This window comes from Rana temporaria, chromosome 2 (assembly GCF_905171775.1).
Source record: "Rana temporaria chromosome 2, aRanTem1.1, whole genome shotgun sequence".
Classification (NCBI taxonomy): domain Eukaryota; kingdom Metazoa; phylum Chordata; class Amphibia; order Anura; family Ranidae; genus Rana; species Rana temporaria.
The window spans coordinates 71,475,523-71,485,909 of record NC_053490.1 but is presented as its reverse complement, the minus strand read 5'-3'; the positions used below and the strand labels follow the sequence as shown (position 1 = coordinate 71,485,909).

General features: G+C 42.9%; 1 protein-coding gene across 1 annotated transcript in view; it reads right to left on the bottom strand.

Annotated features, from left to right (window-relative positions):
- The window catches only part of LHFPL6 (LHFPL tetraspan subfamily member 6), a 217,508-nt gene extending 217,402 nt beyond the window's left edge, over positions 1 to 106 (bottom strand). Inside the window, exon 1 of the mRNA XM_040340360.1 lies at positions 1 to 106. This exon is cut by the window's left edge and continues 104 nt beyond it. The gene's annotated coding sequence lies outside the window, so the exon portion shown is untranslated.
- Positions 107 to 10,387: the final 10,281 nt, after the last annotated feature.

The window sequence follows — 10,387 nt, the reverse complement described above, 5'->3', positions numbered from 1 at the left end:
CGGTCCAGCCCCGCACATCTCCCCGCAGTACAGCCCCGGATCTCCCCGATCTCTTCCACCGGAGATCTGATCATTGCATTCCTGAGGATCGGAGAGAGAGAGGAGGGGGCGGGGCCACACACACTCGTGTCAAACTCACAGGGGAACCATCCATCGTACGGGAGACACGCCCACCATCCCAGCAACCGAGAGGAGCTGGGGACTGAGAGATCTGCTGTGAGTGTACAGAGGGGTCCGTCCGATCTACTACTACACTGATCGATCACATCCCATCTACTACTACACTCACCCATCTCATCCGATCTACTACTACACTCACCCATCACATCCTATCTACTACTACCCTCATCCATCACATCCGATCTACTACTACACCCACCCATCACATCCGATCTACTACTACACCCACCCATCACATCCGATCTACTACTACACTCATCCATCACATCCGATCTACTACTACACTCATCCATCACATCCGATCTACTACTACCCTCATCCATCACATCCGATCTACTACTACCCTCATCCATCACATCCGATCTACTACTACAGCCACCCATCACATCCGATCTACTACTACACTCATCCATCACATCCGATCTACTACTACACTCATCCATCACATCCGATCTACTACTACCCTCATCCATCACATCCGATCTACTACTACACTCATCCATCACATCCGATCTACTACTACCCTCATCCATCACATCCGATCTACTACTACCCTCATCCATCACATCCGATCTACTACTACACTCATCCATCACATCCGATCTACTACTACACTCATCCATCACATCCGATCTACTACTACACTCACCCATCACATCCGATCTACTACTACACCCACCCATCACATCCGATCTACTACTACACTCACCCATCACATCCGATCTACTACTACACTCACCCATCACATCCGATCTACTACTACACTCACCCATCACATCCGATCTACTACTACACTCATCCATCACATCCGATCTACTACTACACTCACCCATCACATCCGATCTACTACTACACTCATCCATCACATCCATCACCAGAGTGACATCACAAATCATTATTAGTGTCAGATCATCAATCATTATCAGTGTGACATAACCAATCATCAGTGTGACATCACCAATTATTATCAGTGTGACATCACCAATCATCAGTGTGACATCACCAATTATTATCAGTGTGACATCACCAATCATCAGTGTGAAATCGCCAATCATTATCAGTGTGACATCACCAATTATTATCAGTATGACATCACCAATCATCAGTGTGAAATCACCAATCATTATCAGTGTGACATCACCAATTATTATCAGTGTGACATCACCAATCATTATCAGTGTGACATCACCAATCATCAGTGTGAAATCGCCAATCATTATCAGTGTGACATCACCAATTATTATCAGTGTGACATCACCAATTATTATCAGTGTGACATCACCAATCATCAGCGTGACATCGCCAATCATTATCAGTGTGACATCACCAATTATTATCAGTGTGACATCACCAATCATTATCAGTGTGAAATCACCAATTATTATCAGTATGACATCACCAATCATTATCAGTGTGACATCACCAATTATTATCAGAGTGACATCACCAATCATTTTTCAGTGTGAGATCACCAATCATCAACATTATCAGTGTGACATCACCAATCATCAGTGTGACATCACCAATTATTATCAGTGTGACATCACCAATCATTATCAGTGTGACATCACCAATAATTATCAGTGTGACATCACAATCATTATCAGTGTGAAATCACCAATTATTATCAGTATGACATCACCAATCATTATCAGTGTGACATCACCAATTATTATCAGTGTGAGATCACCAATCATCAACATTATCAGTGTGACATCGCCAATCATTATCAGTGTGACATCACCAATCATCAGTGTGAAATCGCCAATCATTATCAGTGTGACATCACCAATTATTATCAGTGTGACATCACCAATTATTATCAGTGTGACATCACCAATCATCAGTGTGACATCGCCAATCATTATCAGTGTGACATCACCAATTATTATCAGTGTGACATCACCAATCATTATCAGTGTGAAATCACCAATTATTATCAGTATGACATCACCAATCATTATCAGTGTGACATCACCAATTATTATCAGAGTGACATCACCAATCATTTTTCAGTGTGAGATCACCAATCATCAACATTATCAGTGTGACATCACCAATCATCAGTGTGACATCACCAATTATTATCAGTGTGACATCACCAATTATTATCAGTGTGATATCACCAATCATTATCAGTGTGACATCACCAATAATTATCAGTGTGACATCACCAATCATTATCAGTGTGAAATCACCAATTATTATCAGTATGACATCACCAATCATCAGTGTGACATCACCAATTATTATCAGTGTGAGATCACCAATCATCAACATTATCAGTGTGACATCGCCAATCATTATCAGTGTGACATCACCAATTATTATCAGTGTGACATCACCAATTATTATCAGTATGACATCACCAATCATTATCAGAGTGACATCACCAATCATTTTTCAGTGTGAGATCACCAATCCTCAACATTATCAGTGTGACATTACCAATCATCAGTGTGACATCACCAATTATTATCAGTGTGACATCACCAATTATTATCAGTGTGACATCACCAATCATTATCAGTGTGACATCACCAATAATTATCAGTGTGACATCACCAATCATTATCAGTGTTTCATCACCAATCATTATCAGCGTGACATCACCAATCATCAGTGTGATATCACCAATTATTATCAGTGTGACATCACCAACTATTATCAGTGTGACATCACCAATCATCAGTGTGACATCACCAATTATTATCAGTGTGACATCACCAATTATTATCAGTGTGACATCACCAATTATCCGTGTGACACCAATTATTATCAGTGTGAGATCACCAATCATCATTAGTGTGATATGGAAAAAATCAAGAGATGGTGTTGCGCTCCGATAGCATAGAATGGTGTAATTGGTAAAATGTATAAATAACCCAAATAGTATAATTGATAAATGAATGTGCAAATATGCAAACAGATTAGTATCAGTGTAACATCACCAATCATCATTAGTGTAACATCACCAATCATCATTAGTGTGACATCACCAATCATCATTAGTGTGACATCACCAATCATCATTAGTGTGACATCACCAATCACTATCAGTGCACACACAGCAGGCTGACAGATATGTGTGAGGGAGTCACACCATGGATACATGGATTATATATACATACACATAGTTTATATATAGGTACTAGGATTATATACTGTAGAGATACTTGCATGATATTGACAGATAGATGGATTATATAATGATAAATAGATTTTTACATTTTGTTTTTGACAATACTTATTCATATATATGTATAGATACATGGATTATAGAGTAAATTGAGATTTTTTTTTTTATATAGATAAATGAATTACATGCTGTATATATATATATATATATAGATATATAGATATATATATATATATATATATATATACACATACATTATATATACATTATATATACATTATATAGATGTATAACACATGTATACATACATGGAATATTTGTAGATAAATGGATGATATACAGTATATTGGAAATATCCCAAAAGTTCACGGAGGCCACAAACAGTGACCACACAGACATAAAACGTCATCAAGGCACCAAGCCACTCTTCCAGATGTTTAGGCGTTATAATATGTCACATGTGCACTATACGGTTTTCATGCGCTCCTTGCAGACAGTTCACACTCCTCTGTTGTCGAGTTGAAAGTGGAGAAAGTGGAAAAAGGTAGCTCTGAATGTTCTATCAGTGAGCAAAGTGATGACGCCAATCTTATGGAGTTCTAAGGGTGTGCTGCTGCTTGGTGGCTTAGTGCGGTGATAACGCTTGATGTCTGTGTTATGACAACTTTCGTGTCAGGTCATGAAGTTTTGGGACGCCTATCGTATACATAGATACAGTGGGGTAGATCCACATACCTTCGCTACGCCCGGCGCAGATGTGAGATACGCTACGCCGCTGTAACTTACCTGGCTTTGGTTTGAATCCTCAATGAATTTGCGCCGTAAGTTACGGCGGCGTAGTGTATCTCTCGCGGCGGATTTCAAATTGGGCGGGTAGGGGGCGTGTTTCATTTAAATGAAGCGCGTCCCCGCGCCAAACGAACTGCGCATGCGCCGTCCCTAAAATTTCCCGCTGTGCATTGCGCTAAATGACGTCGCAAGGACGTCATTGTTTTCAGCGTAATTGTAAATGGCGTCCAGCCCCATTCACAGACGACTTACGCAAACGACGTAAAATTTTCAAAATTAGACACAGGAACGACGGCCATACTTAACATTGAGTACGCCACCAGATAGCAGCTTTAACTATACGCCGGAAAAAGCCGAACGGAAACAACGTAAAAAAATGCGACGGCCGGTCGTACGTTCGTGGATCGTCGGAAATAGCTAATTTGCATACTCGACGCGGATTACGACGAGAACGCCACCTAGCGGACGCCGAAAAATTGCATCTAAGATCCGACGGCGTACGAAGACGTACGCCTGTCGGATCTAACACAGATGCCGTCGGATCTTGTTTTGGGGATACCAAAACAAAGATATGACGCGCAAAATTTGAAATTACGCGGCGTATCAAGAGATACGCCGCGTAATTTCTTTAAGGATCTGCCCCAGTGGGTATAGAAAAAAAATAACCCCCCTTTAAAATAATCAAATTTTGTTGATTTGCGGCCTAAATTGAAGACAGACACAGTTTTTGTTTTATCGAGCCGTATTTACTAGTGCAACTTAAATATCCAAGTAAAAGATGTAACACCAACCTGTCAGAAAAAAATAATTCAAAAACAGATTTAGTGAGTTGGAAAAAGGACCCCCTTGTGTGAGTATTTTGTTGAGCCAACGTTTTCTTTAATTACAGTCTATATAGCCTGTTGGGAAATGTCTTGCACATCTAGACTTTGTAATAGTCGCCCTCGCCCACTCTTCTTTGCAAAACTGCTAAGTTCAGTTACATTTGATGGTGACCATTTGTGGACAGGAGTCTTCAAGTCATTCCACAGATTTTCAGTGGGGTTTAAAGTGGATGTAAAGCCGCTCTCATCCTTTCTAAACTACTGCCATAGTGCTGCTCTATATGGATATAGATGCCTCCTGCATGTATCCTCACCTGTCAAATGTCTCCCCTCTGTCTGTTATAAGAACTGAAAAACTGCAGATTCTGTGGGTTGATCTGTTGTCTGGAGCTCGGTGGGTGGAGTCGTGATGTCAGAAGACTCTCCGACCTCCTCTATACTCCCCTTGTCAACATGCATTTTTTCCTATGTATTTCTTACACTGAATTCTGCTATGATCACTAACATCCAGTCAAAATCCAGAAAAGTAACCACATGACTTCAGAAAAGGAGTGGGGGGTGGGAATTAAAAAAGAATGCCTGTCTGAAGCTAGTGCATGAGATATGTAAATAACCTGTCACTCACAGCAAGGGGGCGGAACGGACTAAGGTTTTTCTCTGTAAGTCTGTTTTATTTCACTGAACAATAAAAGAGGATTGCTCAGAGCTAGATTAACTCTGTGTGGCAAGACCGGGCACAGATGATAGGAAATCTTATACTGTACAGTGTGACATAAAGAAAAAAATAACAATAATCGGGTTTACATCCACTTTTTAAGGCTGGGTTCTCATCTAAGACGGATGCGGCTCGCAGCAGGGGTCCGGTGTGTCCCTGTTTCAGGGATGAATCAGGGACAATCTTTTGCCTGAATTCGACCCTGAAACAGAGCCAAAGAAGCACAAGACTCCTGTGCAAGCCGCTCCGCAGCCACAATGGAGATATGTGAACCGACTTCATAGAGAGCCAGTCGCAATCTGCTGTCATGCGAATTGGATGCAGTGAAAGCCACATCCAATTCACACGGGCGTGAACCCAGCCTGATATGGTAATGTAAGAATGAAGGACTTTCATTTATGACAACTAATCAGACTGCAGCTTAGTGCAAGTAAATCACTAAAGACTAATCAATCAGTCAATCAATCAACCCTGATTGGTCACTATGGCATCTGCATATCTTCACCTGCTTTGCTACACACCGCTACAGAAAATGTCCAAACACAATTAAAGTGATTGATAACATAATGCTATGCACATATAAATGAAATAGCTTATCGAACATGAAAAATGAAAACAAAAAGTGAATTATGCAATGAGGCTTATTTAGTACAACAGGGCATAGAGCAAGTAATTTAAAGCAGCCAATCCATGTCCGGCTTTGTTTAGGAAGGTCAGTTAGACTATAATTATAATGAACAATACATAAATAGGTGGATTCAGAGAGAGTTAGGCCGGCGTATCAGTAGATACGCCAACGTAACTCGGAATCTGCGCCGTCCTAAGTTTAAGTGTATGCTCAAACTGAGATACACTTAAACCTATCTAAGATACGACAGCCTGCGCCGTCGTATTTTAGGGTGCAATATTTAGGCTGGCCGCTAGGTGGCGCTTCCGTTGAGTTCGGCGTAGAATATGTAAATGACTAGATACGCCTATTCACAAACTTACGTGCGCCTGTCGCAGTAAAGATACGCCGTTTACGTAAGGCGTTTTCAGGCGTAAAGTTATTCCATCAAATAGCTGGACTAGTCAATGTTAAGTATGGCCGTCGTTCCCGCGTCTAAATTTGAAAATTTTCCGTCGTTTGCGTAAGTCGTCCGTGAATAGGGCTGGACGTCATTTACGTTCATGTCGAAACCAATACGTTCTTGTGGCGTACTTTGGCGCAATGCACACTGGGATATGTACACGGACAGCGCATGCACCGTTCGTAAAAAAACGTCAATCATGTCAGGTCACACCACATTAACATAAAACACGCCCCCTCATCCTAATTTGAATTAGGCGCGCTTGCGCGCTTACGCCGGTCCTATTTACGCTACACCGCCGTAAGTTAGGAGGCAAGTACTTTGGGCCAGATTCACAGAACAGATACGACGGCGTATCTCCTGATACACCGTCGTATCTCTTGTCCTATCTATGCGGTTTCCGCATAGATAGCCCTAAGATCCGACACGTGTAATTGACTTACACCGTCGGATCTTAGGATGCAATACTTCGGCCGCCGCTGGGGGGAGTTTGCGTCGTATTCCAGCGGCGGGTATGCAAATGAGGATTTACGGCGATCCACAAAGGTTTTTCCCGTCGTTACGTCGGCGCAAGTCTTAGTTTCACGTCGCAAAGTTAGGGCTGCTATTAACATGGTGTAAAATTGCTCCACCATGTTAAAGTATGGCCGTCGTTCCCGCGTCGCTTTTGAAATTTTTTTTCCCGGCGTAAGTACGTTACGCACGTCGCGATTCACAAACACTTCGCGCCACCGTATTTCGCGCGAAGCACGTCGGGAAAATTGTGAACGGAGCATGCGCAGTACGTCCGGCGCGGGAGCGCGCCTAATTTAAATGGTGCCCGCCCTATTTGAATTGGGCAGGCTTGCGCCGGACGACTTTACGTTACACCGCCGCAAGTTTCCAGGTAAGTGCTTTGAGGATCAGGCACTTACACTGAAAACTTGCGGCGGTGTAACGTAAACAGGTTACGTTACACGGCCACAATTGTATGTAAATCTGGCCCACAGTACTTGCCTCTCTGACTTAAGGCGGCGTAGCGTAAATACGATACGCTACGCCGCCTTAAAGTTGCGGCGCTCTTTATGAATCTAGCTAAAAGGCATTAATAAAAAATGACTTTTAGTTTGGTACGGATGTCTGCACTTTGTACAAATGAATTGCTCTATTGCACCACACTTTTATACTTACATCATACTTGCACAAATAAATAACACAGGTAACAAGGAATGTAAAACGAAGGTAAAAAGTAAAACCTGCTAAAATGAGTGTTTTCCTAAAGCTATATATCAAACTGTCTTCGATCCATGCCAATGTGATTAGAGACACAGCACAGGAAGTGCGAATGCGTGGCATGTAATCTTCTGTTTATCATTGCTCTATTACACATTTCCCCCGAGAGTGTAGCTTGTCATATGGCACAGCCTACACATTGAAGCATTGAGACGCAGAACCAGGGAAACCCTCTAAGGCAGCAGAACCATCCTGTAAGGCTTATCGACCTGGGCTAGTAGGATCATTGATTTGCTGGCCACCGGTTGTTGTTCTCATAAATCACTGGCGCTTAGCATTTGGCTGGGAGTAAACAAACATGACAGTAGCTCTAACCAGTGAAGGATTATTCCACAATTTTTTTTAATTTTTTTTATAGAAACTTTTTATCAAAATTTGTGTCCTTACGTTTCATAAAAGCAAAATAAACGGATAGTAAGTTTGTGAGTAAAGCAAATGTCAAACAAATGATACAGTATGTAAAAATTCAGATTAGCAACAGAACATTTCAATTGTTGTATGGCATTCATTACATATGTAGCAACCTGCTCCTGTTGAACAGGCGCTGCTGTAAATTTAGAGGGGGTCGGAGTTGTTATTTGACTCAGACATGTGTAATTATGGGCAATTTAGTCTCTGTTCCAGTCATGGCTGTGCTGGGGGTAACCACCATTGTTCCCCTGGGGGTGTTATTGCCGTCCCAGACCAAGGGTGGCAGAAGCAGAGTCAGGGTGTATTGGGTGTTCCCTTTGGCAGCCAATCAGTGGGAGCTGTTTCCCCACTGTGCATGCTGGGGAGGGGTACTTAAGGGACAGACGCCATAGGCAGGAGGTCCGTTATACGTGCCTCGTGGCCCGCCTGGTCTGGGGTGCGTGTCCTGAATCCTGGCTCAGGGACCACGTTGGTCCGGGGTTGGGGCTTCGCTGGTAGGCCCAGTAGTCAGACTGGGGCCTGCTCTTTAACCACTTGAGACCCGCGCTATTGACAAAAGACGTCAACAGCGCGGCTCTCAGGTGCCAACTGGACGTCTTTGGACGTCATTTAAAGTGCATTACCCGCGCGCGCCTCTGGGGGGCGCGCAGCGGGTAAACACTGTCCCGGCGCATCGCTGGGAAGCCGATGCGTGTACCTGGCGGCCGCGATGTCCGCCGGGTACACGCGATCGTCGGTAACACAGCAGGGACGTGGAGCTCTGTGTGTAAACACAGAGCTCCACGTGCTGTCAGAGGAGAGGAGACCGATCTGTGTCCCTTGCACATAGGGACACAGCATCGGTCACCTCCCCCAGTCACCCCCCTCCCCCCACACAGTTAGAACACACCTAGGATACACATTTAACCCCTTCCTCACCCCCTAGTGTTAACCCCTTCAATGCCAGTCACATTTATACAGTAATTAGTGCATTTTTATAGCACTGATCGCTGTATAAATGTGAATGGTCCCAAATTTGTGTCAAAAGTGTCCGATACGTCCGTCGCAATATCGCAGTCCCAATAAAAATCGCAGATCGCCGCCATTACTAGTAAAAAAAATAATAATAAAAAAATCATAATTCTGTCCCCTATTTTGTAGGCGCTATAACTTTTGCGCAAACCAGTCGCTTATTGCGATTTTTTTTTTTTTTACAAAAATACGTAAAAAAATACGTATCGGCCTTAACTGAGAAAAAAAATATTAAAAAAAATTGGGATATTTATTATAGCAACAAGTAAAAAATATATATATATTTTTTAAATTGTCGCTCTTTTTTTGTTTATAGCGCAAAAAATAAAAACCGCAGAGGTGATCAAATACCACCAAAATAAAGCTCTATTTGTGGGGAAAAAAGGACGTCAATTTTGTTCGGGAGCCACGTCACACGACCGAGCAATTGTCAGTTAAAGCGACGCAGTGCCGGAAGCTGAAATTTCGCCTGGGAACGAAGGGGGTTTATGTGCCCAGTAAGCAAGTGGTTAAAGGAAATCCTGTGCTGTCTGTCCTGAGGGAGGAAGCCACTTGATGAAGGAAACCAGGGGAGGACCTATCCTGGAGAGGACCATGCAAGAGGCTGGTATCTTGGGAGAAGGCCTGGAGACTTCACCGAAGGATCCACCATACACGGAGAGGCTTGATGATGATCTCCTGTCAGATCTAAGCTCTACTAAAGTTAATCTGGAGAGATCCGGGTGCTGAATCCTGAGTCAGAGGATTCTGGACCAAAAGTGTCTCCTCGTAAAGGAAGGTCTGTGGCAGAGACTACTTTATTCCGTGTGTCACTCTGCTAGGCCAGTGAGAGGTACCTATCCGGGTTAGCAATACCCACTCTGGCTAGAGTGGCGACGAGAACTGTTTGCTGGAAGCAGGAGTGTTTCCTAATTTGAGAGTATGTACCTGAACCTATGTACCTATTTACCCTTCCACCCCTCTAACTTCTTTTCTA